The sequence below is a fragment of the Misgurnus anguillicaudatus genome, chromosome 20 (genome assembly GCF_027580225.2).
Source record: "Misgurnus anguillicaudatus chromosome 20, ASM2758022v2, whole genome shotgun sequence".
Classification (NCBI taxonomy): Eukaryota; Metazoa; Chordata; class Actinopteri; order Cypriniformes; family Cobitidae; genus Misgurnus; species Misgurnus anguillicaudatus.
In genome coordinates, this window is record NC_073356.2 from 4,532,230 (window position 1) to 4,554,065 (window position 21,836).

The following is a 21,836-nucleotide window of genomic DNA, read 5'->3' on the forward strand; positions in this document are numbered from 1 at the left end:
TCGGACACGGTTTCGACCTGACAAGACCAAAGGCGGAGGTGTCGCTGAGAGGTCCCTGACGTCCTTTGCGGGTTTCTCGTTGACATTCCATTCCTTTCCTGCCAATATTGCCATACAAAGCGGCGTTGTGGGTTAAAGCTCCGAGGGACGAGTCTAAAGAGGGGCTCGTCCGGGATTTGAACCCGGGACCTCTCGCACCCTAAGCGAGAATCATACCCCTAGACCAACGAGCCACTCAAAGCGTGCCACCCCCGCCACATAGCAGCCAGCTTCCAACAAGCCAAAGCATTCGTAAAACGTATGTAAGGGGAATTAGCTCAAATGGTAGAGTGCTCGCTTAGCATGCGAGAGGTAGCGGGATCGATGCCCGCATTCTCCACGTGATTGTGGTTTGTTGTTAATTGCTCTGATGTCACAGACCGGAAGCGTGAAGCTTCACATTGGGTCCACACATGAACGTCTCCGATACGGATGTTATTTCACAAAGCAACATGGAGCAGGAGCTTAACACTCCAAGAGCATTTTGTTGCCATTTAAAATTGGAATCATTTTCTTTCAATGTTCATTTGTCTTCGTGTCATTTCTGGTAAGTCTTTTTAATGCATTTCATTGTCAGATTGTACACAAGAGCTGTGTGTTTCCTTTGGCCTGTACACATGAGCTGTGTGTTTTCTTTGTCCTAAACGTCAATGCATTTTTCATTTATTCTATGTTTTCGTACATGTTTAATTAGCTTCCTTGTAATGTCCTTGTGTTTGCTGAAATTTTGCGACTTGTGAGTTGTTGGCCCACCGCCAGGGTGACCAGAAAAAGTGCTCAATGTTGCTTGAATTAACTCATTTTTGTCTAGAGCCTGAGTGCTCTGGTAAAAAGGCTTAAAGGGCAGGGGGATTGTTTTGGGGTAACAAACACTGTTCCCTTGGATACCCAAAAAGTCTTACAGGTCCCACCGAGATTTGAACTCGGATCGCTGGATTCAGAGTCCAGAGTGCTAACCATTACACCATGGAACCACTCTTTGCGTTAGCGCCTGACCCACTGGGTCACGGAGAAAAGGCCACTCGGATAGGGACCTTCAGTTAAACAAACTCTCAAAAGGCTGCCCTCAATGCCGAAACCCGGGATCGAACCAGGGACCTTTAGATCTTCAGTCTAACGCTCTCCCAACTGAGCTATTTCGGCCACAAAAAAGCTCCCGGCAGGAATTTTCATGACAAATCACAGCAAATATAGCAGTCGGCAAAAGGAGGCACAGAGAAACCTTGGCCCGTACGGGGATCGAACCCGCGACCTTGGCGTTATTAGCACCACGCTCTAACCAACTGAGCTAACCGGCCACGGAAAGGAACCAGTCTCTGCCAAGACTGACATGAATGTTCCACAGTGTAGCAGCATCAAGAAGCAAAGCTAAACAAGGGCTCGTCCGGGATTTGAACCCGGGACCTCTCGCACCCAAAGCGAGAATCATACCCCTAGACCAACGAGCCAAGCCGTGCTGCCTTTTTGCCGTGCCACCGAGAGACATGTGACCACAACACAGTCACCAGCTTCCTCAAGCAGTTCCTTGGGATGGGCCTGTTTGGTCCTGCTCCTCTGTTTAGCCACAATGAGCCCTAGTGTTGGGCTGGTGTCAAAATAAGCACTTATCGATATAAGTACATGCTTATTGCTTAATATTTGAAATGGTGTGAGAGAACTCGACTGGTCTGCATAAATCTCGGACCTGAACCCAGCTGAACACCTTTGTTATGGATTACAGGCTCTGAGCAAAACACTCATCACCCAAACCCATCAATGATTTGTTCACAGGGTCACAGTCATTTCAGCACAGAAAAAGTCCTTTGCAAAACTGTTGCAACATAGATGGAAACAAAATTATTTGACATGGTCTGTAAGGCATAGCATTAATATTTGTTTTGATTGGAGAAACTGGAATAGATAAATATGTTCATTTATTTTTAAAGCCAGTTCAGCATCTATGGCTGTATTCATGGCGAGAACTGGTTTTTGGCAAAGTCAGAAATGCAGGTTAGGTGAATTGGAGATGTCAAATTGCCCTTCCCTCGGTTTGTGTGTGTGTGTGTATAGATCAACGTGTCTGTTGTTTTTGGACTGTTTAAGGAAACCAAATAACGCAGTGCCCAGAGTAATTCCATGCTGACTGAAGGAGAACATGTACACCCCAAACAGAAAGGCCTCCTGACCCAGCCAGGGCTTGAACAGGGGACCTTGTTGCTGTGAGGCAGCTGTGCTCTGTTTGGGGTGGCAACTGTGTCGCCCCAAACATCTTTATTAAAAGGGGCATCCCAACACTTAGTGTAGTTTTAACGTCAAGTAACATCTTAGAAGCCATGTCCTTATCGCATTTTCCAAGTGTTGATCTTAGATTTTAGGAGAAAATTCTGATAAATCATCCGGTAACTAAATTGGACAACATGCATCACTAGCCTGGTTGTATATTTAAGTCTCATAGCTCCAGGCACCTCAGGGTACCTACCCAGTGGCCAGGATGATGTGCCTTTCCCGGCCAGGAGGGAGTAGGACAAATAGCCTGGGTCATTTTTCGGGTTGAGTCAATTGTGTTGTTTGAAATCAACTCATCGCTTGTTAAAACAGCAAGCCCTCCGGTAGAAAGCTTAAAGGGTAGGGGGATCGTCTAGGGGTTAACAAACAAAAGACAACCTCGGACACGGTTTCGACCTGACAAGCCCAAAGGCGGAGGTGTCGCTGAGAGGTCCCTGACGTCCTTTGCGGGTTTCTCGTTGACATTCCATTCCTTTCCTGCCAATATTGCCATACAAAGCGGCGTTGTGGGTTAAAGCTCAGAGGGACGAGTCTAAAGAGGGGCTCGTCCGGGATTTGAACCCGGGACCTCTCGCACCCTAAGCGAGAATCATACCCCTAGACCAACGAGCCACTCAAAGCGTGCCACCCCCGCCACATAGCAGCCAGCTTCCAACAAGCCAAAGCATTCGTAAAACGTATGTAAGGGGAATTAGCTCAAATGGTAGAGCGCTCGCTTAGCATGCGAGAGGTAGCGGGATCGATGCCCGCATTCTCCACGTGATTGTGGTTTGTTGTTAATTGCTCTGATGTCACAGACCGGAAGCGTGAAGCTTCACATTGGGTCCACACATGAACGTCTCCGATACGGATGTTATTTCACAAAGCAACATGGAGCAGGAGCTTAACACTCCAAGAGCATTTTGTTGCCATTTAAAATTGGAATCATTTTCTTTCAATGTTCATTTGTCTTCGTGTCATTTCTGGTAAGTCTTTTTAATGCATTTCATTGTCAGATTGTACACAAGAGCTGTGTGTTTCCTTTGGCCTGTACACATGAGCTGTGTGTTTTCTTTGTCCTAAACGTCAATGCATTTTTCATTTATTCTATGTTTTCGTACATGTTTAATTAGCTTCCTTGTAATGTCCTTGTGTTTGCTGAAATTTTGCGACTTGTGAGTTGTTGGCCCACCGCCAGGGTGACCAGAAAAAGTGCTCAATGTTGCTTGAATTAACTCATTTTTGTCTAGAGCCTGAGTGCTCTGGTAAAAAGGCTTAAAGGGCAGGGGGATTGTTTTGGGGTAACAAACACTGTTCCCTTGGATACCCAAAAAGTCTTACAGGTCCCACCGAGATTTGAACTCGGATCGCTGGATTCAGAGTCCAGAGTGCTAACCATTACACCATGGAACCACTCTTTGCGTTAGCGCCTGACCCACTGGGTCACGGAGAAAAGGCCACTCGGATAGGGACCTTCAGTTAAACAAACTCTCAAAAGGCTGCCCTCAATGCCGAAACCCGGGATCGAACCAGGGACCTTTAGATCTTCAGTCTAACGCTCTCCCAACTGAGCTATTTCGGCCACAAAAATGCTCCCGGCAGGAATTTTCATGACAAATCACAGCAAATATAGCAGTCGGCAAAAGGAGGCACAGAGAAACCTTGGCCCGTACGGGGATCGAACCCGCGACCTTGGCGTTATTAGCACCACGCTCTAACCAACTGAGCTAACCGGCCACGGAAAGGAACCAGTCTCTGCCAAGACTGACATGAATGTTCCACAGTGTAGCAGCATCAAGAAGCAAAGCTAAACAAGGGCTCGTCCGGGATTTGAACCCGGGACCTCTCGCACCCAAAGCGAGAATCATACCCCTAGACCAACGAGCCAAGCCGTGCTGCCTTTTTGCCGTGCCACCGAGAGACATGTGACCACAACACAGTCACCAGCTTCCTCAAGCAGTTCCTTGGGATGGGCCTGTTTGGTCCTGCTCCTCTGTTTAGCCACAATGAGCCCTAGTGTTGGGCTGGTGTCAAAATAAGCACTTATCGATATAAGTACATGCTTATTGCTTAATATTTGAAATGGTGTGAGAGAACTCGACTGGTCTGCATAAATCTCGGACCTGAACCCAGCTGAACACCTTTGTTATGGATTACAGGCTCTGAGCAAAACACTCATCACCCAAACCCATCAATGATTTGTTCACAGGGTCACAGTCATTTCAGCACAGAAAAAGTCCTTTGCAAAACTGTTGCAACATAGATGGAAACAAAATTATTTGACATGGTCTGTAAGGCATAGCATTAATATTTGTTTTGATTGGAGAAACTGGAATAGATAAATATGTTCATTTATTTTTAAAGCCAGTTCAGCATCTATGGCTGTATTCATGGCGAGAACTGGTTTTTGGCAAAGTCAGAAATGCAGGTTAGGTGAATTGGAGATGTCAAATTGCCCTTCCCTCGGTTTGTGTGTGTGTGTGTATAGATCAACGTGTCTGTTGTTTTTGGACTGTTTAAGGAAACCAAATAACGCAGTGCCCAGAGTAATTCCATGCTGACTGAAGGAGAACATGTACACCCCAAACAGAAAGGCCTCCTGACCCAGCCAGGGCTTGAACAGGGGACCTTGTTGCTGTGAGGCAGCTGTGCTCTGTTTGGGGTGGCAACTGTGTCGCCCCAAACATCTTTATTAAAAGGGGCATCCCAACACTTAGTGTAGTTTTAACGTCAAGTAACATCTTAGAAGCCATGTCCTTATCGCATTTTCCAAGTGTTGATCTTAGATTTTAGGAGAAAATTCTGATAAATCATCCGGTAACTAAATTGGACAACATGCATCACTAGCCTGGTTGTATATTTAAGTCTCATAGCTCCAGGCACCTCAGGGTACCTACCCAGTGGCCAGGATGATGTGCCTTTCCCGGCCAGGAGGGAGTAGGACAAATAGCCTGGGTCATTTTTCGGGTTGAGTCAATTGTGTTGTTTGAAATCAACTCATCGCTTGTTAAAACAGCAAGCCCTCCGGTAGAAAGCTTAAAGGGTAGGGGGATCGTCTAGGGGTTAACAAACAAAAGACAACCTCGGACACGGTTTCGACCTGACAAGCCCAAAGGCGGAGGTGTCGCTGAGAGGTCCCTGACGTCCTTTGCGGGTTTCTCGTTGACATTCCATTCCTTTCCTGCCAATATTGCCATACAAAGCGGCGTTGTGGGTTAAAGCTCCGAGGGACGAGTCTAAAGAGGGGCTCGTCCGGGATTTGAACCCGGGACCTCTCGCACCCTAAGCGAGAATCATACCCCTAGACCAACGAGCCACTCAAAGCGTGCCACCCCCGCCACATAGCAGCCAGCTTCCAACAAGCCAAAGCATTCGTAAAACGTATGTAAGGGGAATTAGCTCAAATGGTAGAGCGCTCGCTTAGCATGCGAGAGGTAGCGGGATCGATGCCCGCATTCTCCACGTGATTGTGGTTTGTTGTTAATTGCTCTGATGTCACAGACCGGAAGCGTGAAGCTTCACATTGGGTCCACACATGAACGTCTCCGATACGGATGTTATTTCACAAAGCAACATGGAGCAGGAGCTTAACACTCCAAGAGCATTTTGTTGCCATTTAAAATTGGAATCATTTTCTTTCAATGTTCATTTGTCTTCGTGTCATTTCTGGTAAGTCTTTTTAATGCATTTCATTGTCAGATTGTACACAAGAGCTGTGTGTTTCCTTTGGCCTGTACACATGAGCTGTGTGTTTTCTTTGTCCTAAACGTCAATGCATTTTTCATTTATTCTATGTTTTCGTACATGTTTAATTAGCTTCCTTGTAATGTCCTTGTGTTTGCTGAAATTTTGCGACTTGTGAGTTGTTGGCCCACCGCCAGGGTGACCAGAAAAAGTGCTCAATGTTGCTTGAATTAACTCATTTTTGTCTAGAGCCTGAGTGCTCTGGTAAAAAGGCTTAAAGGGCAGGGGGATTGTTTTGGGGTAACAAACACTGTTCCCTTGGATACCCAAAAAGTCTTACAGGTCCCACCGAGATTTGAACTCGGATCGCTGGATTCAGAGTCCAGAGTGCTAACCATTACACCATGGAACCACTCTTTGCGTTAGCGCCTGACCCACTGGGTCACGGAGAAAAGGCCACTCGGATAGGGACCTTCAGTTAAACAAACTCTCAAAAGGCTGCCCTCAATGCCGAAACCCGGGATCGAACCAGGGACCTTTAGATCTTCAGTCTAACGCTCTCCCAACTGAGCTATTTCGGCCACAAAAATGCTCCCGGCAGGAATTTTCATGACAAATCACAGCAAATATAGCAGTCGGCAAAAGGAGGCACAGAGAAACCTTGGCCCGTACGGGGATCGAACCCGCGACCTTGGCGTTATTAGCACCACGCTCTAACCAACTGAGCTAACCGGCCACGGAAAGGAACCAGTCTCTGCCAAGACTGACATGAATGTTCCACAGTGTAGCAGCATCAAGAAGCAAAGCTAAACAAGGGCTCGTCCGGGATTTGAACCCGGGACCTCTCGCACCCAAAGCGAGAATCATACCCCTAGACCAACGAGCCAAGCCGTGCTGCCTTTTTGCCGTGCCACCGAGAGACATGTGACCACAACACAGTCACCAGCTTCCTCAAGCAGTTCCTTGGGATGGGCCTGTTTGGTCCTGCTCCTCTGTTTAGCCACAATGAGCCCTAGTGTTGGGCTGGTGTCAAAATAAGCACTTATCGATATAAGTACATGCTTATTGCTTAATATTTGAAATGGTGTGAGAGAACTCGACTGGTCTGCATAAATCTCGGACCTGAACCCAGCTGAACACCTTTGTTATGGATTACAGGCTCTGAGCAAAACACTCATCACCCAAACCCATCAATGATTTGTTCACAGGGTCACAGTCATTTCAGCACAGAAAAAGTCCTTTGCAAAACTGTTGCAACATAGATGGAAACAAAATTATTTGACATGGTCTGTAAGGCATAGCATTAATATTTGTTTTGATTGGAGAAACTGGAATAGATAAATATGTTCATTTATTTTTAAAGCCAGTTCAGCATCTATGGCTGTATTCATGGCGAGAACTGGTTTTTGGCAAAGTCAGAAATGCAGGTTAGGTGAATTGGAGATGTCAAATTGCCCTTCCCTCGGTTTGTGTGTGTGTGTGTATAGATCAACGTGTCTGTTGTTTTTGGACTGTTTAAGGAAACCAAATAACGCAGTGCCCAGAGTAATTCCATGCTGACTGAAGGAGAACATGTACACCCCAAACAGAAAGGCCTCCTGACCCAGCCAGGGCTTGAACAGGGGACCTTGTTGCTGTGAGGCAGCTGTGCTCTGTTTGGGGTGGCAACTGTGTCGCCCCAAACATCTTTATTAAAAGGGGCATCCCAACACTTAGTGTAGTTTTAACGTCAAGTAACATCTTAGAAGCCATGTCCTTATCGCATTTTCCAAGTGTTGATCTTAGATTTTAGGAGAAAATTCTGATAAATCATCCGGTAACTAAATTGGACACCATGCATCACTAGCCTGGTTGTATATTTAAGTCTCATAGCTCCAGGCACCTCAGGGTACCTACCCAGTGGCCAGGATGATGTGCCTTTCCCGGCCAGGAGGGAGTAGGACAAATAGCCTGGGTCATTTTTCGGGTTGAGTCAATTGTGTTGTTTGAAATCAACTCATCGCTTGTTAAAACAGCAAGCCCTCCGGTAGAAAGCTTAAAGGGTAGGGGGATCGTCTAGGGGTTAACAAACAAAAGACAACCTCGGACACGGTTTCGACCTGACAAGACCAAAGGCGGAGGTGTCGCTGAGAGGTCCCTGACGTCCTTTGCGGGTTTCTCGTTGACATTCCATTCCTTTCCTGCCAATATTGCCATACAAAGCGGCGTTGTGGGTTAAAGCTCCGAGGGACGAGTCTAAAGAGGGGCTCGTCCGGGATTTGAACCCGGGACCTCTCGCACCCTAAGCGAGAATCATACCCCTAGACCAACGAGCCACTCAAAGCGTGCCACCCCCCGCCCCCCTGGGAAACATTTTCCCACCACATAGCAGCCAGCTTCCAACAAGCCAAAGCATTCGTAAAACGGATGTAAGGGGAATTAGCTCAAATGGTAGAGCGCTCGCTTAGCATGCGAGAGGTAGCGGGATCGATGCCCGCATTCTCCACGTGATTGTGGTTTGTTGTTAATTGCTCTGATGTCACAGACCGGAAGCGTGAAGCTTCACATTGGGTCCACACATGAACGTCTCCGATACGGATGTTATTTCACAAAGCAACATGGAGCAGGAGCTTAACACTCCAAGAGCATTTTGTTGCCATTTAAAATTGGAATCATTTTCTTTCAATGTTCATTTGTCTTCGTGTCATTTCTGGTAAGTCTTTTTAATGCATTTCATTGTCAGATTGTACACAAGAGCTGTGTGTTTCCTTTGGCCTGTACACATGAGCTGTGTGTTTTCTTTGTCCTAAACGTCAATGCATTTTTCATTTATTCTATGTTTTCGTACATGTTTAATTAGCTTCCTTGTAATGTCCTTGTGTTTGCTGAAATTTTGCGACTTGTGAGTTGTTGGCCCACCGCCAGGGTGACCAGAAAAAGTGCTCAATGTTGCTTGAATTAACTCATTTTTGTCTAGAGCCTGAGTGCTCTGGTAAAAAGGCTTAAAGGGCAGGGGGATTGTTTTGGGGTAACAAACACTGTTCCCTTGGATACCCAAAAAGTCTTACAGGTCCCACCGAGATTTGAACTCGGATCGCTGGATTCAGAGTCCAGAGTGCTAACCATTACACCATGGAACCACTCTTTGCGTTAGCGCCTGACCCACTGGGTCACGGAGAAAAGGCCACTCGGATAGGGACCTTCAGTTAAACAAACTCTCAAAAGGCTGCCCTCAATGCCGAAACCCGGGATCGAACCAGGGACCTTTAGATCTTCAGTCTAACGCTCTCCCAACTGAGCTATTTCGGCCACAAAAATGCTCCCGGCAGGAATTTTCATGACAAATCACAGCAAATATAGCAGTCGGCAAAAGGAGGCACAGAGAAACCTTGGCCCGTACGGGGATCGAACCCGCGACCTTGGCGTTATTAGCACCACGCTCTAACCAACTGAGCTAACCGGCCACGGAAAGGCACCAGTCTCTGCCAAGACTGACATGAATGTTCCACAGTGTAGCAGCATCAAGAAGCAAAGCTAAACAAGGGCTCGTCCGGGATTTGAACCCGGGACCTCTCGCACCCAAAGCGAGAATCATACCCCTAGACCAACGAGCCAAGCCGTGCTGCCTTTTTGCCGTGCCACCGAGAGACATGTGACCACAACACAGTCACCAGCTTCCTCAAGCAGTTCCTTGGGATGGGCCTGTTTGGTCCTGCTCCTCTGTTTAGCCACAATGAGCCCTAGTGTTGGGCTGGTGTCAAAATAAGCACTTATCGATATAAGTACATGCTTATTGCTTAATATTTGAAATGGTGTGAGAGAACTCGACTGGTCTGCATAAATCTCGGACCTGAACCCAGCTGAACACCTTTGTTATGGATTACAGGCTCTGAGCAAAACACTCATCACCCAAACCCATCAATGATTTGTTCACAGGGTCACAGTCATTTCAGCACAGAAAAAGTCCTTTGCAAAACTGTTGCAACATAGATGGAAACAAAATTATTTGACATGGTCTGTAAGGCATAGCATTAATATTTGTTTTGATTGGAGAAACTGGAATAGATAAATATGTTCATTTATTTTTAAAGCCAGTTCAGCATCTATGGCTATATTCATGGCGAGAACTGGTTTTTGGCAAAGTCAGAAATGCAGGTTAGGTGAATTGGAGATGTCAAATTGCCCTTCCCTCGGTTTGTGTGTGTGTGTGTATAGATCAACGTGTCTGTTGTTTTTGGACTGTTTAAGGAAACCAAATAACGCAGTGCCCAGAGTAATTCCATGCTGACTGAAGGAGAACATGTACACCCCAAACAGAAAGGCCTCCTGACCCAGCCAGGGCTTGAACAGGGGACCTTGTTGCTGTGAGGCAGCTGTGCTCTGTTTGGGGTGGCAACTGTGTCGCCCCAAACATCTTTATTAAAAGGGGCATCCCAACACTTAGTGTAGTTTTAACGTCAAGTAACATCTTAGAAGCCATGTCCTTATCGCATTTTCCAAGTGTTGATCTTAGATTTTAGGAGAAAATTCTGATAAATCATCCGGTAACTAAATTGGACACCATGCATCACTAGCCTGGTTGTATATTTAAGTCTCATAGCTCCAGGCACCTCAGGGTACCTACCCAGTGGCCAGGATGATGTGCCTTTCCCGGCCAGGAGGGAGTAGGACAAATAGCCTGGGTCATTTTTCGGGTTGAGTCAATTGTGTTGTTTGAAATCAACTCATCGCTTGTTAAAACAGCAAGCCCTCCGGTAGAAAGCTTAAAGGGTAGGGGGATCGTCTAGGGGTTAACAAACAAAAGACAACCTCGGACACGGTTTCGACCTGACAAGACCAAAGGCGGAGGTGTCGCTGAGAGGTCCCTGACGTCCTTTGCGGGTTTCTCGTTGACATTCCATTCCTTTCCTGCCAATATTGCCATACAAAGCGGCGTTGTGGGTTAAAGCTCCGAGGGACGAGTCTAAAGAGGGGCTCGTCCGGGATTTGAACCCGGGACCTCTCGCACCCTAAGCGAGAATCATACCCCTAGACCAACGAGCCACTCAAAGCGTGCCACCCCCGCCCCCCTGGGAAACATTTTCCCACCACATAGCAGCCAGCTTCCAACAAGCCAAAGCATTCGTAAAACGGATGTAAGGGGAATTAGCTCAAATGGTAGAGCGCTCGCTTAGCATGCGAGAGGTAGCGGGATCGATGCCCGCATTCTCCACGTGATTGTGGTTTGTTGTTAATTGCTCTGATGTCACAGACCGGAAGCGTGAAGCTTCACATTGGGTCCACACATGAACGTCTCCGATACGGATGTTATTTCACAAAGCAACATGGAGCAGGAGCTTAACACTCCAAGAGCATTTTGTTGCCATTTAAAATTGGAATCATTTTCTTTCAATGTTCATTTGTCTTCGTGTCATTTCTGGTAAGTCTTTTTAATGCATTTCATTGTCAGATTGTACACAAGAGCTGTGTGTTTCCTTTGGCCTGTACACATGAGCTGTGTGTTTTCTTTGTCCTAAACGTCAATGCATTTTTCATTTATTCTATGTTTTCGTACATGTTTAATTAGCTTCCTTGTAATGTCCTTGTGTTTGCTGAAATTTTGCGACTTGTGAGTTGTTGGCCCACCGCCAGGGTGACCAGAAAAAGTGCTCAATGTTGCTTGAATTAACTCATTTTTGTCTAGAGCCTGAGTGCTCTGGTAAAAAGGCTTAAAGGGCAGGGGGATTGTTTTGGGGTAACAAACACTGTTCCCTTGGATACCCAAAAAGTCTTACAGGTCCCACCGAGATTTGAACTCGGATCGCTGGATTCAGAGTCCAGAGTGCTAACCATTACACCATGGAACCACTCTTTGCGTTAGCGCCTGACCCACTGGGTCACGGAGAAAAGGCCACTCGGATAGGGACCTTCAGTTAAACAAACTCTCAAAAGGCTGCCCTCAATGCCGAAACCCGGGATCGAACCAGGGACCTTTAGATCTTCAGTCTAACGCTCTCCCAACTGAGCTATTTCGGCCACAAAAATGCTCCCGGCAGGAATTTTCATGACAAATCACAGCAAATATAGCAGTCGGCAAAAGGAGGCACAGAGAAACCTTGGCCCGTACGGGGATCGAACCCGCGACCTTGGCGTTATTAGCACCACGCTCTAACCAACTGAGCTAACCGGCCACGGAAAGGCACCAGTCTCTGCCAAGACTGACATGAATGTTCCACAGTGTAGCAGCATCAAGAAGCAAAGCTAAACAAGGGCTCGTCCGGGATTTGAACCCGGGACCTCTCGCACCCAAAGCGAGAATCATACCCCTAGACCAACGAGCCAAGCCGTGCTGCCTTTTTGCCGTGCCACCGAGAGACATGTGACCACAACACAGTCACCAGCTTCCTCAAGCAGTTCCTTGGGATGGGCCTGTTTGGTCCTGCTCCTCTGTTTAGCCACAATGAGCCCTAGTGTTGGGCTGGTGTCAAAATAAGCACTTATCGATATAAGTACATGCTTATTGCTTAATATTTGAAATGGTGTGAGAGAACTCGACTGGTCTGCATAAATCTCGGACCTGAACCCAGCTGAACACCTTTGTTATGGATTACAGGCTCTGAGCAAAACACTCATCACCCAAACCCATCAATGATTTGTTCACAGGGTCACAGTCATTTCAGCACAGAAAAAGTCCTTTGCAAAACTGTTGCAACATAGATGGAAACAAAATTATTTGACATGGTCTGTAAGGCATAGCATTAATATTTGTTTTGATTGGAGAAACTGGAATAGATAAATATGTTCATTTATTTTTAAAGCCAGTTCAGCATCTATGGCTATATTCATGGCGAGAACTGGTTTTTGGCAAAGTCAGAAATGCGGGTTAGGTGAATTGGAGATGTCAAATTGCCCTTCCCTCGGTTTGTGTGTGTGTGTGTATAGATCAACGTGTCTGTTGTTTTTGGACTGTTTAAGGAAACCAAATAACGCAGTGCCCAGAGTAATTCCATGCTGACTGAAGGAGAACATGTACACCCCAAACAGAAAGGCCTCCTGACCCAGCCAGGGCTTGAACAGGGGACCTTGTTGCTGTGAGGCAGCTGTGCTCTGTTTGGGGTGGCAACTGTTTCGCCCCAAACATCTTTATTAAAAGGGGCATCCCAACACTTAGTGTAGTTTTAACGTCAAGTAACATCTTAGAAGCCATGTCCTTATCGCATTTTCCAAGTGTTGATCTTAGATTTTAGGAGAAAATTCTGATAAATCATCCGGTAACTAAACTGGACACCATGCATCACTAGCCTGGTTGTATATTTAAGTCTCATAGCTCCAGGCACCTCAGGGTACCTACCCAGTGGCCAGGATGATGTGCCTTTCCCGGCCAGGAGGGAGTAGGACAAATAGCCTGGGTCATTTTTCGGGTTGAGTCAATTGTGTTGTTTGAAATCAACTCATCGCTTGTTAAAACAGCAAGCCCTCCGGTAGAAAGCTTAAAGGGTAGGGGGATCGTCTAGGGCAGGGGTCGGCAACTGGCGGCCCGCGGGCCAAAAGTGGCCCGCCAGCAATATTTTCTGGCCCGCCGGATTAATTTGAAGTCCGTTTTTTAATTTTTTTTTAATCAGACTTTTTTATTTTACAATAACAGTTTACAAAAATGTCCCCGTGTATCATTCCTTCATTCGTTTTTTCAAATCAAAACCAAAAAGAAAATAAAGAAAAACGACTTGTTTTTCTATTATTTATATCCTGAACTAAAATCAAACGACTCGTTTTCTGAATGTGCGCTCAGATCAAAAATAAAAAAATGAATGAAAACGGGTTCGGACAAATTTTAATTGAACACCTTAGCAGACATATACCAATGAAATAAATTTAAACAGATCAGGTACTAACAGATTACATTTTAATAAGGGTTTTAATAAGGGTTTGAATAGCAACCATGCTTTCCTGTAAGTCTCATTCGCTTACAGTCCGACTTTTGAACTTTTTTCATTATTATTTATTCGCGTATATTATTATTATTATTATTATTTATTGCTACACTGACAAATAGCAAGAATGTCCTGAAAAAAATGCGTATAATAGCTATCTTAACGGGCCGCTTTTTCTCGTTCTCTTTCTCTACCAGCGCATCCGCGATCATAACTGTCATTAGAGTTTGAGCATACTTCTAAAACACAACCGATCAAATAATTGCAGAGGTATAACTTCATGAATCATTTGCAAATTTACCTCGTAAATCATGTCAATTCATCACGCGTGAAGACGTTAAACTCCGTGACATTGCAAATTACTGAAAAGTAATTGCTGGCTTTTAGAAACCACTACAAAATATGATAAAAATAAACTCTTTTACTGCAATAATATTTTAACTAATACACTTTTAAAGTAGATTTGAAAGGAATACTGTTGTTTTCTGCTACTTGAACTTGGGGCTAGAGCGCCCGACCTAAGGTTCGACCTGCCTTCGAAAACAGCAAGTCAAGTTCGTTTACCGTTAATTATTAAGACTAAATGGGCAGGTAAGTTCGTTAAAAAAATGAAAGTAATCCGCCAAAATATGGTTTTACATGTCTATTAAAATAAAGCCATTATTAATTTTCCTAACGCATAGTTCTTTGATCTTTACCTCCGTTTAAAACGTTATAAATTTGGCAAAGGAGGATGTTTAGCAATTTGAACAGCAACTCCGCAACCAACTCGGTTTATGATGGTGAGAAATTTGAGTGAGAGGCTTTGTCCTATTTAATTTATTATTTATATTTCATTATAAATACAATGAATACAATGTTAAAATAATATTTTTATTGGCACGAACACAATTTTTGTATAACATTTAAAATTATCTGTCCCTTTTCGTTAGAGACATTTGAATGTGAGATTCTGGAAACGAAACGTGACGTTAAGTTTTGCGGATCCGTCAGGTCGGGAAATAAAGCGGGTGAACACAAATGAATCTATGAATAGAACCTTGTCGGAGCTGGACAAAAAACAGTCCAGCGGAGACCTCCTTAAACCTTAGGTGTGTATGTGTGTGTCCCGGTTAAATATTAATGAAAAAGGAATAGTTCAAAAGTCGGACTGTAAGAGTATTTCATGAGAGCATAAATGCCTGTAATATTACCACTATAGTACTTGATCTGTTTAAAATGATTTCATTGATATATTATGCCTATAAAGGAGTTAAATAAAAAAAAGTCTAATACAGTAATTAATTTTTTTATCTGAGCACACAATCAGAAAACCCGTGGTGGTTAATTTTTTCATTTTTGTTTTTAATTTGAAAAAAAAACGATCGAACGAATCAATGATACACAGACCCATTACCATGTTTTTAGCAATTTTTAATGCCGTCTTTCGTATTTTAAATAGGAAATAAAGACAATGTTTCTTGACAAAAGATCAGATAGCCTATACTAGGCTAATTCAAAATAAGACGTAAGTGTGCCAACAACAGTTGGCCCGCCATCTACTGGCTAAAAAAAATATTGGCCCGCGGCCAAAGTTACTTGCCGACCCCTGGTCTAGGGGTTAACAAACAAAAGACAACCTCGGACACGGTTTCGACCTGACAAGACCAAAGGCGGAGGTGTCGCTGAGAGGTCCCTGACGTCCTTTGCGGGTTTCTCGTTGACATTCCATTCCTTTCCTGCCAATATTGCCATACAAAGCGGCATTGTGGGTTAAAGCTCCGAGGGACGAGTCTAAAGAGGGGCTCGTCCGGGATTTGAACCCGGGACCTCTCGCACCCTAAGCGAGAATCATACCCCTAGACCAACGAGCCACTCAAAGCGTGTCACTCCAGCCCCCCTGGGAAACATTTTCCCACCACATAGCAGCCAGCTTGCAACAAGCCAAAGCATTCATTAGACGGATGTAAGGGGAATTAGCTCAAATGGTAGAGCGCTCGCTTAGCACGCGAGAGGTAGCGGGATCGATGCCCGCATTCTCCACGTGATTGTGGTTTGTTGTTAATTGCTCTGATGTCACACACCGGAAGCGTGAAGCTTCACATTGGGTCCACACATGAACGTCTCCGATACGGATGTTTTTTCACAAAGCAACATGGAGCAGGAGCTTAACACTCCAAGAGCATTTTGTTGCCATTTAAAATTGGAATCATTTTCTTTCAATGTTCATTTGTCTTCGTGTCATTTCTGGTAAGTCTTTTTAATGCATTTCATTGTCAGATTGTACACAAGAGCTGTGTGTTTCCTTTGGCCTGTACACATGAGCTGTGCGTTTTCTTTGTCCTAAACGTCAATGCATTTTTCATTTATTCTATGTTTTCGTACATGTTTAATTTGCTTCCTTGTAATGTCCTTGTGTTTGCTGAAATTTTGCGACTTGTGAGTTGTTGGCCCACCGCCAGGGTGACCAGAAAAAGTGCTCAATGTTGCTTGAATTAACTCATTTTTGTCTAGAGCCTGAGTGCTCTGGTAAAAAGGCTTAAAGGGCAGGGGGATTGTTTTGGGGTAACAAACACTGTTCCCTTGGATACCCAAAAAGTCTTACAGGTCCCACCGAGATTTGAACTCGGATCGCTGGATTCAGAGTCCAGAGTGCTAACCATTACACCATGGAACCACTCTTTGCGTTAGGGCCTGACCCGCCGGGTCACGGAGAAAAGGCCACTCGGACAGGGACCTTAGGTTAAAAAAACTCTCAAAAGGCTGCCCTCAATGCCGAAACCCGGGATCGAACCAGGGACCTTTAGATCTTCAGTCTAACGCTCTCCCAACTGAGCTATTTCGGCCACAAAAATGCTCCCGGCAGGAATTTTCATGACAAATCACAGCAAATATAGCAGTCGGCAAAAGGAGGCGCAGAGAAACCTTGGCCCGTACGGGGATCGAACCCGCGACCTTGGCATTATTAGCACCACGCTCTAACCAACTGAGCTAACCGGCCACGGAAAGGCACCAGTCTCTGCCAAGACTGACATGAATGTTCCACAGTGTAGCAGCATCAAGAAGCAAAGCTAAACAAGGGCTCGTCGGGGTTTTGAACCCGGGACCTCTCGCACCCAAAGCGAGAATCATACCCCTAGACCAACGAGCCAAGCCGTGCTGTCTTTTTGCCGTGCCACCGAGAGACATGTGACCACAACACAGTCACCAGCTTCCTCAAGCAGTTCCTTGGGATGGGCCTGTTTGGTCCTGCTCCTCTGTTTAGCCACAATGAGCCCTAGTGTTGGGCTGGTGTCAAAATAAGCACTTATCGATATAAGTACATGCTTATTGCTTAATATTTGAAATGATGTGAGAGAACTCGACTGGTCTGCATAAATCTCGGACCTGAACCCAGCTGAACACCTTTGTTATGGATTACAGGCTCTGAGCAAAACACTCATCACCCAAACCCATCAATGATTTGTTCACAGGGTCACAGTCATTTCAGCACAGAAAAAGTCCTTTGCAAAACTGTTGCAACATAGACGGAAACAAAATTATTTGACATGGTCTGTAAGGCATAGCATTAATATTTGTTTTGATTGGAGAAACTGGAATAGATAAATATGTTCATTTATTTTTAAAGCCAGTTCAGCATCTATGGCTATATTCATGGCGAGAACTGGTTTTTGGCAAAGTCAGAAATGCGGGTTAGGTGAATTGGAGATGTCAAATTGCCCTTCCCTCGGTTTGTGTGTGTGTGTGTATAGATCAACGTGTCTGTTGTTTTTGGACTGTTTAAGGAAACCAAATAACACAGTGCCCAGAGTAATTCCATGCTGACTGAAGGAGAACATGTACACCCCAAACAGAAAGACCTCCTGACCCAGCCAGGGCTTGAACAGGGGACCTTGTTGCTGTGAGGCAGCTGTGCTCTGTTTGGGGTGGCAACTGTTTCGCCCCAAACATCTTTATTAAAAGGGGCATCCCAACACTTAGTGTAGTTTTAACGTCAAGTAACATCTTAGAAGCCATGTCCTTATCGCATTTTCCAAGTGTTGATCTTAGATTTTAGGAGAAAATTCTGATAAATCATCCGGTAACTAAACTGGACACCATGCATCACTAGCCTGGTTGTATATTTAAGTCTCATAGCTCCAGGCACCTCAGGGTACCTACCCAGTGGCCAGGATGATGTGCCTTTCCCGGCCAGGAGGGAGTAGGACAAATAGCCTGGGTCATTTTTCGGGTTGAGTCAATTGTGTTGTTTGAAATCAACTCATCGCTTGTTAAAACAGCAAGCCCTCCGGTAGAAAGCTTAAAGGGTAGGGTGATCGTCTAGGGGTTAACAAACAAAGGACAACCTCGGACACGGTTTCGACCTGACAAGACCAAAGGCGGAGGTGTCGCTGAGAGGTCCCTGACGTCCTTTGCGGGTTTCTCGTTGACATTCCATTCCTTTCCTGCCAATATTGCCATACAAAGCGGCGTTGTGGGTTAAAGCTCCGAGGGACGAGTCTAAAGAGGGGCTCGTCCGGGATTTGAACCCGGGACCTCTCGCACCCTAAGCGAGAATCATACCCCTAGACCAACGAGCCACTCAAAGCGTGTCACCCCCGCCCCCCTGGGAAACATTTTCCCACCACATAGCAGCCAGCTTCCAACAAGCCAAAGCATTCATTAGACGGATGTAAGGGGAATTAGCTCAAATGGTAGAGCGCTCGCTTAGCATGCGAGAGGTAGCGGGATCGATGCCCGCATTCTCCACGTGATTGTGGTTTGTTGTTAATTGCTCTGATGTCACACACCGGAAGCGTGAAGCTTCACATTGGGTCCACACATGAACGTCTCCGATACGGATGTTTTTTCACAAAGCAACATGGAGCAGGAGCTTAACACTCCAAGAGCATTTTGTTGCCATTTAAAATTGGAATCATTTTCTTTCAATGTTCATTTGTCTTCGTGTCATTTCTGGTAAGTCTTTTTAATGCATTTCATTGTCAGATTGTACACAAGAGCTGTGTGTTTCCTTTGGCCTGTACACATGAGCTGTGCGTTTTCTTTGTCCTAAACGTCAATGCATTTTTCATTTATTCTATGTTTTCGTACATGTTTAATTTGCTTCCTTGTAATGTCCTTGTGTTTGCTGAAATTTTGCGACTTGTGAGTTGTTGGCCCACCGCCAGGGTGACCAGAAAAAGTGCTCAATGTTGCTTGAATTAACTCATTTTTGTCTAGAGCCTGAGTGCTCTGGTAAAAAGGCTTAAAGGGCAGGGGGATTGTTTTGGGGTAACAAACACTGTTCCCTTGGATACCCAAAAAGTCTTACAGGTCCCACCGAGATTTGAACTCGGATCGCTGGATTCAGAGTCCAGAGTGCTAACCATTACACCATGGAACCACTCTTTGCGTTAGGGCCTGACCCGCCGGGTCACGGAGAAAAGGCCACTCGGACAGGGACCTTAGGTTAAAAAAACTCTCAAAAGGCTGCCCTCAATGCCGAAACCCGGGATCGAACCAGGGACCTTTAGATCTTCAGTCTAACGCTCTCCCAACTGAGCTATTTCGGCCCCAAAAATGCTCCCGGCAGGAATTTTCATGACAAATCACAGCAAATATAGCAGTCGGCAAAAGGAGGCGCAGAGAAACCTTGGCCCGTACGGGGATCGAACCCGCGACCTTGGCGTTATTAGCACCACGCTCTAACCAACTGAGCTAACCGGCCACGGAAAGGCACCAGTCTCTGCCAAGACTGACATGAATGTTCCACAGTGTAGCAGCATCAAGAAGCAAAGCTAAACAAGGGCTCGTCCGGGATTTGAACCCGGGACCTCTCGCACCCAAAGCGAGAATCATACCCCTAGACCAACGAGCCAAGCCGTGCTGTCTTTTTGCCGTGCCACCGAGAGACATGTGACCACAACACAGTCACCAGCTTCCTCAAGCAGTTCCTTGGGATGGGCCTGTTTGGTCCTGCTCCTCTGTTTAGCCACAATGAGCCCTAGTGTTGGGCTGGTGTCAAAATAAGCACTTATCGATATAAGTACATGCTTATTGCTTAATATTTGAAATGGTGTGAGAGAACTCGACTGGTCTGCATAAATCTCGGACCTGAACCCAGCTGAACACCTTTGTTATGGATTACAGGCTCTGAGCAAAACACTCATCACCCAAACCCATCAATGATTTGTTCACAGGGTCACAGTCATTTCAGCACAGAAAAAGTCCTTTGCAAAACTGTTGCAACATAGACGGAAACAAAATTATTTGACATGGTCTGTAAGGCATAGCATTAATATTTGTTTTGATTGGAGAAACTGGAATAGATAAATATGTTCATTTATTTTTAAAGCCAGTTCAGCATCTATGGCTATATTCATGGCGAGAACTGGTTTTTGGCAAAGTCAGAAATGCGGGTTAGGTGAATTGGAGATGTCAAATTGCCCTTCCCTCGGTTTGTGTGTGTGTGTATAGATCAACGTGTCTGTTGTTTTTGGACTGTTTAAGGAAACCAAATAACACAGTGCCCAGAGTAATTCCATGCTGACTGAAGGAGAACATGTACACCCCAAACAGAAAGGCCTCCTGACCCAGCCAGGGCTTGAACAGGGGACCTTGTTGCTGTGAGGCAGCTGTGCTCTGTTTGGGGTGGCAACTGTTTCGCCCCAAACATCTTTATTAAAAGGGGCATCCCAACACTTAGTGTAGTTTTAACGTCAAGTAACATCTTAGAAGCCATGTCCTTATCGCATTTTCCAAGTGTTGATCTTAGATTTTAGGAGAAAATTCTGATAAATCATCCGGTAACTAAACTGGACACCATGCATCACTAGCCTGGTTGTATATTTAAGTCTCATAGCTCCAGGCACCTCAGGGTACCTACCCAGTGGCCAGGATGATGTGCCTTTCCCGGCCAGGAGGGAGTAGGACAAATAGCCTGGGTCATTTTTCGGGTTGAGTCAATTGTGTTGTTTGAAATCAACTCATCGCTTGTTAAAACAGCAAGCCCTCCGGTAGAAAGCTTAAAGGGTAGGGGGATCGTCTAGGGGTTAACAAACAAAAGACAACCTCGGACACGGTTTCGATCTGACAAGACCAAAGGCGGAGGTGTCGCTGAGAGGTCCCTGACGTCCTTTGCGGGTTTCTCGTTGACATTCCATTCCTTTCCTGCCAATATTGCCATACAAAGCGGCGTTGTGGGTTAAAGCTCCGAGGGACGAGTCTAAAGAGGGGCTCGTCCGGGATTTGAACCCGGGACCTCTCGCACCCTAAGCGAGAATCATACCCCTAGACCAACGAGCCACTCAAAGCGTGTCACCCCCGCCCCCCTGGGAAACATTTTCCCACCACATAGCAGCCAGCTTCCAACAAGCCAAAGCATTCATTAGACGGATGTTAGGGGAATTAGCTCAAATGGTAGAGCGCTCGCTTAGCATGCGAGAGGTAGCGGGATCGATGCCCGCATTCTCCACGTGATTGTGGTTTGTTGTTAATTGCTCTGATGTCACACACCGGAAGCGTGAAGCTTCACATTGGGTCCACACATGAGCGTCTCCGATACGGATGCTTTTTCACAAAGCAACATGGAGCAGGAGCTTAACACTCCAAGAGCATTTTGTTGCCATTTAAAATTGGAATCATTTTCTTTCAATGTTCATTTGTCTTCGTGTCATTTCTGGTAAGTCTTTTTAATGCATTTCATTGTCAGATTGTACACAAGAGCTGTGTGTTTCCTTTGGCCTGTACACATGAGCTGTGCGTTTTCTTTGTCCTAAACGTCAATGCATTTTTCATTTATTCTATGTTTTCGTACATGTTTAATTTGCTTCCTTGTAATGTCCTTGTGTTTGCTGAAATTTTGCGACTTGTGAGTTGTTGGCCCACCGCCAGGGTGACCAGAAAAAGTGCTCAATGTTGCTTGAATTAACTCATTTTTGTCTAGAGCCTGAGTGCTCTGGTAAAAAGGCTTAAAGGGCAGGGGGATTGTTTTGGGGTAACAAACACTGTTCCCTTGGATAC

At 45.5% G+C, this 21,836-nt stretch overlaps 44 non-coding genes across 44 annotated transcripts; 8 read left to right on the forward strand and 36 right to left on the reverse strand.

The window, feature by feature from the left end:
- Positions 1-161: 161 nt before the first annotated feature.
- Positions 162-233, reverse strand: trnap-agg (transfer RNA proline (anticodon AGG)). Its single transcript has one exon. It is a non-coding gene; the product is annotated as a tRNA-Pro (tRNA).
- Positions 234-306: 73 nt separating this feature from the next.
- On the forward strand, positions 307-379 carry trnaa-agc (transfer RNA alanine (anticodon AGC)). Its single transcript has one exon. It is a non-coding gene; the product is annotated as a tRNA-Ala (tRNA).
- Positions 380-941: 562 nt separating this feature from the next.
- trnaq-cug (transfer RNA glutamine (anticodon CUG)) lies at positions 942-1,013 on the reverse strand. Its single transcript has one exon. It is a non-coding gene; the product is annotated as a tRNA-Gln (tRNA).
- Positions 1,014-1,109: 96 nt separating this feature from the next.
- Positions 1,110-1,182, reverse strand: trnaf-gaa (transfer RNA phenylalanine (anticodon GAA)). The gene has a single exon. It is a non-coding gene; the product is annotated as a tRNA-Phe (tRNA).
- An 81-nt stretch (positions 1,183-1,263) lies between these two features.
- trnai-aau (transfer RNA isoleucine (anticodon AAU)) lies at positions 1,264-1,337 on the reverse strand. Its single transcript has one exon. It is a non-coding gene; the product is annotated as a tRNA-Ile (tRNA).
- Positions 1,338-1,415: 78 nt separating this feature from the next.
- trnap-ugg (transfer RNA proline (anticodon UGG)) lies at positions 1,416-1,487 on the reverse strand. Its single transcript has one exon. It is a non-coding gene; the product is annotated as a tRNA-Pro (tRNA).
- Positions 1,488-2,844: 1,357 nt separating this feature from the next.
- On the reverse strand, positions 2,845-2,916 carry trnap-agg (transfer RNA proline (anticodon AGG)). The gene has a single exon. It is a non-coding gene; the product is annotated as a tRNA-Pro (tRNA).
- Positions 2,917-2,989: 73 nt separating this feature from the next.
- trnaa-agc (transfer RNA alanine (anticodon AGC)) lies at positions 2,990-3,062 on the forward strand. The gene has a single exon. It is a non-coding gene; the product is annotated as a tRNA-Ala (tRNA).
- A 562-nt stretch (positions 3,063-3,624) lies between these two features.
- trnaq-cug (transfer RNA glutamine (anticodon CUG)) lies at positions 3,625-3,696 on the reverse strand. The gene has a single exon. It is a non-coding gene; the product is annotated as a tRNA-Gln (tRNA).
- A 96-nt stretch (positions 3,697-3,792) lies between these two features.
- trnaf-gaa (transfer RNA phenylalanine (anticodon GAA)) lies at positions 3,793-3,865 on the reverse strand. Its single transcript has one exon. It is a non-coding gene; the product is annotated as a tRNA-Phe (tRNA).
- Positions 3,866-3,946: 81 nt separating this feature from the next.
- On the reverse strand, positions 3,947-4,020 carry trnai-aau (transfer RNA isoleucine (anticodon AAU)). Its single transcript has one exon. It is a non-coding gene; the product is annotated as a tRNA-Ile (tRNA).
- A 78-nt stretch (positions 4,021-4,098) lies between these two features.
- Positions 4,099-4,170, reverse strand: trnap-ugg (transfer RNA proline (anticodon UGG)). Its single transcript has one exon. It is a non-coding gene; the product is annotated as a tRNA-Pro (tRNA).
- Positions 4,171-5,527: 1,357 nt separating this feature from the next.
- On the reverse strand, positions 5,528-5,599 carry trnap-agg (transfer RNA proline (anticodon AGG)). Its single transcript has one exon. It is a non-coding gene; the product is annotated as a tRNA-Pro (tRNA).
- A 73-nt stretch (positions 5,600-5,672) lies between these two features.
- trnaa-agc (transfer RNA alanine (anticodon AGC)) lies at positions 5,673-5,745 on the forward strand. The gene has a single exon. It is a non-coding gene; the product is annotated as a tRNA-Ala (tRNA).
- Positions 5,746-6,307: 562 nt separating this feature from the next.
- trnaq-cug (transfer RNA glutamine (anticodon CUG)) lies at positions 6,308-6,379 on the reverse strand. The gene has a single exon. It is a non-coding gene; the product is annotated as a tRNA-Gln (tRNA).
- A 96-nt stretch (positions 6,380-6,475) lies between these two features.
- Positions 6,476-6,548, reverse strand: trnaf-gaa (transfer RNA phenylalanine (anticodon GAA)). The gene has a single exon. It is a non-coding gene; the product is annotated as a tRNA-Phe (tRNA).
- Positions 6,549-6,629: 81 nt separating this feature from the next.
- On the reverse strand, positions 6,630-6,703 carry trnai-aau (transfer RNA isoleucine (anticodon AAU)). The gene has a single exon. It is a non-coding gene; the product is annotated as a tRNA-Ile (tRNA).
- A 78-nt stretch (positions 6,704-6,781) lies between these two features.
- Positions 6,782-6,853, reverse strand: trnap-ugg (transfer RNA proline (anticodon UGG)). The gene has a single exon. It is a non-coding gene; the product is annotated as a tRNA-Pro (tRNA).
- Positions 6,854-8,210: 1,357 nt separating this feature from the next.
- trnap-agg (transfer RNA proline (anticodon AGG)) lies at positions 8,211-8,282 on the reverse strand. Its single transcript has one exon. It is a non-coding gene; the product is annotated as a tRNA-Pro (tRNA).
- A 97-nt stretch (positions 8,283-8,379) lies between these two features.
- trnaa-agc (transfer RNA alanine (anticodon AGC)) lies at positions 8,380-8,452 on the forward strand. Its single transcript has one exon. It is a non-coding gene; the product is annotated as a tRNA-Ala (tRNA).
- A 562-nt stretch (positions 8,453-9,014) lies between these two features.
- trnaq-cug (transfer RNA glutamine (anticodon CUG)) lies at positions 9,015-9,086 on the reverse strand. Its single transcript has one exon. It is a non-coding gene; the product is annotated as a tRNA-Gln (tRNA).
- A 96-nt stretch (positions 9,087-9,182) lies between these two features.
- Positions 9,183-9,255, reverse strand: trnaf-gaa (transfer RNA phenylalanine (anticodon GAA)). The gene has a single exon. It is a non-coding gene; the product is annotated as a tRNA-Phe (tRNA).
- An 81-nt stretch (positions 9,256-9,336) lies between these two features.
- trnai-aau (transfer RNA isoleucine (anticodon AAU)) lies at positions 9,337-9,410 on the reverse strand. The gene has a single exon. It is a non-coding gene; the product is annotated as a tRNA-Ile (tRNA).
- A 78-nt stretch (positions 9,411-9,488) lies between these two features.
- trnap-ugg (transfer RNA proline (anticodon UGG)) lies at positions 9,489-9,560 on the reverse strand. Its single transcript has one exon. It is a non-coding gene; the product is annotated as a tRNA-Pro (tRNA).
- A 1,357-nt stretch (positions 9,561-10,917) lies between these two features.
- On the reverse strand, positions 10,918-10,989 carry trnap-agg (transfer RNA proline (anticodon AGG)). Its single transcript has one exon. It is a non-coding gene; the product is annotated as a tRNA-Pro (tRNA).
- A 96-nt stretch (positions 10,990-11,085) lies between these two features.
- trnaa-agc (transfer RNA alanine (anticodon AGC)) lies at positions 11,086-11,158 on the forward strand. The gene has a single exon. It is a non-coding gene; the product is annotated as a tRNA-Ala (tRNA).
- A 562-nt stretch (positions 11,159-11,720) lies between these two features.
- trnaq-cug (transfer RNA glutamine (anticodon CUG)) lies at positions 11,721-11,792 on the reverse strand. The gene has a single exon. It is a non-coding gene; the product is annotated as a tRNA-Gln (tRNA).
- Positions 11,793-11,888: 96 nt separating this feature from the next.
- Positions 11,889-11,961, reverse strand: trnaf-gaa (transfer RNA phenylalanine (anticodon GAA)). Its single transcript has one exon. It is a non-coding gene; the product is annotated as a tRNA-Phe (tRNA).
- Positions 11,962-12,042: 81 nt separating this feature from the next.
- Positions 12,043-12,116, reverse strand: trnai-aau (transfer RNA isoleucine (anticodon AAU)). The gene has a single exon. It is a non-coding gene; the product is annotated as a tRNA-Ile (tRNA).
- Positions 12,117-12,194: 78 nt separating this feature from the next.
- Positions 12,195-12,266, reverse strand: trnap-ugg (transfer RNA proline (anticodon UGG)). Its single transcript has one exon. It is a non-coding gene; the product is annotated as a tRNA-Pro (tRNA).
- A 3,371-nt stretch (positions 12,267-15,637) lies between these two features.
- trnap-agg (transfer RNA proline (anticodon AGG)) lies at positions 15,638-15,709 on the reverse strand. The gene has a single exon. It is a non-coding gene; the product is annotated as a tRNA-Pro (tRNA).
- A 96-nt stretch (positions 15,710-15,805) lies between these two features.
- On the forward strand, positions 15,806-15,878 carry trnaa-agc (transfer RNA alanine (anticodon AGC)). The gene has a single exon. It is a non-coding gene; the product is annotated as a tRNA-Ala (tRNA).
- Positions 15,879-16,440: 562 nt separating this feature from the next.
- trnaq-cug (transfer RNA glutamine (anticodon CUG)) lies at positions 16,441-16,512 on the reverse strand. The gene has a single exon. It is a non-coding gene; the product is annotated as a tRNA-Gln (tRNA).
- Positions 16,513-16,608: 96 nt separating this feature from the next.
- trnaf-gaa (transfer RNA phenylalanine (anticodon GAA)) lies at positions 16,609-16,681 on the reverse strand. The gene has a single exon. It is a non-coding gene; the product is annotated as a tRNA-Phe (tRNA).
- An 81-nt stretch (positions 16,682-16,762) lies between these two features.
- Positions 16,763-16,836, reverse strand: trnai-aau (transfer RNA isoleucine (anticodon AAU)). The gene has a single exon. It is a non-coding gene; the product is annotated as a tRNA-Ile (tRNA).
- Positions 16,837-16,914: 78 nt separating this feature from the next.
- On the reverse strand, positions 16,915-16,986 carry trnap-ugg (transfer RNA proline (anticodon UGG)). The gene has a single exon. It is a non-coding gene; the product is annotated as a tRNA-Pro (tRNA).
- Positions 16,987-18,343: 1,357 nt separating this feature from the next.
- On the reverse strand, positions 18,344-18,415 carry trnap-agg (transfer RNA proline (anticodon AGG)). Its single transcript has one exon. It is a non-coding gene; the product is annotated as a tRNA-Pro (tRNA).
- A 96-nt stretch (positions 18,416-18,511) lies between these two features.
- Positions 18,512-18,584, forward strand: trnaa-agc (transfer RNA alanine (anticodon AGC)). The gene has a single exon. It is a non-coding gene; the product is annotated as a tRNA-Ala (tRNA).
- Positions 18,585-19,146: 562 nt separating this feature from the next.
- Positions 19,147-19,218, reverse strand: trnaq-cug (transfer RNA glutamine (anticodon CUG)). Its single transcript has one exon. It is a non-coding gene; the product is annotated as a tRNA-Gln (tRNA).
- Positions 19,219-19,314: 96 nt separating this feature from the next.
- On the reverse strand, positions 19,315-19,387 carry trnaf-gaa (transfer RNA phenylalanine (anticodon GAA)). The gene has a single exon. It is a non-coding gene; the product is annotated as a tRNA-Phe (tRNA).
- An 81-nt stretch (positions 19,388-19,468) lies between these two features.
- trnai-aau (transfer RNA isoleucine (anticodon AAU)) lies at positions 19,469-19,542 on the reverse strand. The gene has a single exon. It is a non-coding gene; the product is annotated as a tRNA-Ile (tRNA).
- Positions 19,543-19,620: 78 nt separating this feature from the next.
- Positions 19,621-19,692, reverse strand: trnap-ugg (transfer RNA proline (anticodon UGG)). Its single transcript has one exon. It is a non-coding gene; the product is annotated as a tRNA-Pro (tRNA).
- Positions 19,693-21,047: 1,355 nt separating this feature from the next.
- On the reverse strand, positions 21,048-21,119 carry trnap-agg (transfer RNA proline (anticodon AGG)). Its single transcript has one exon. It is a non-coding gene; the product is annotated as a tRNA-Pro (tRNA).
- Positions 21,120-21,215: 96 nt separating this feature from the next.
- trnaa-agc (transfer RNA alanine (anticodon AGC)) lies at positions 21,216-21,288 on the forward strand. Its single transcript has one exon. It is a non-coding gene; the product is annotated as a tRNA-Ala (tRNA).
- Positions 21,289-21,836: the final 548 nt, after the last annotated feature.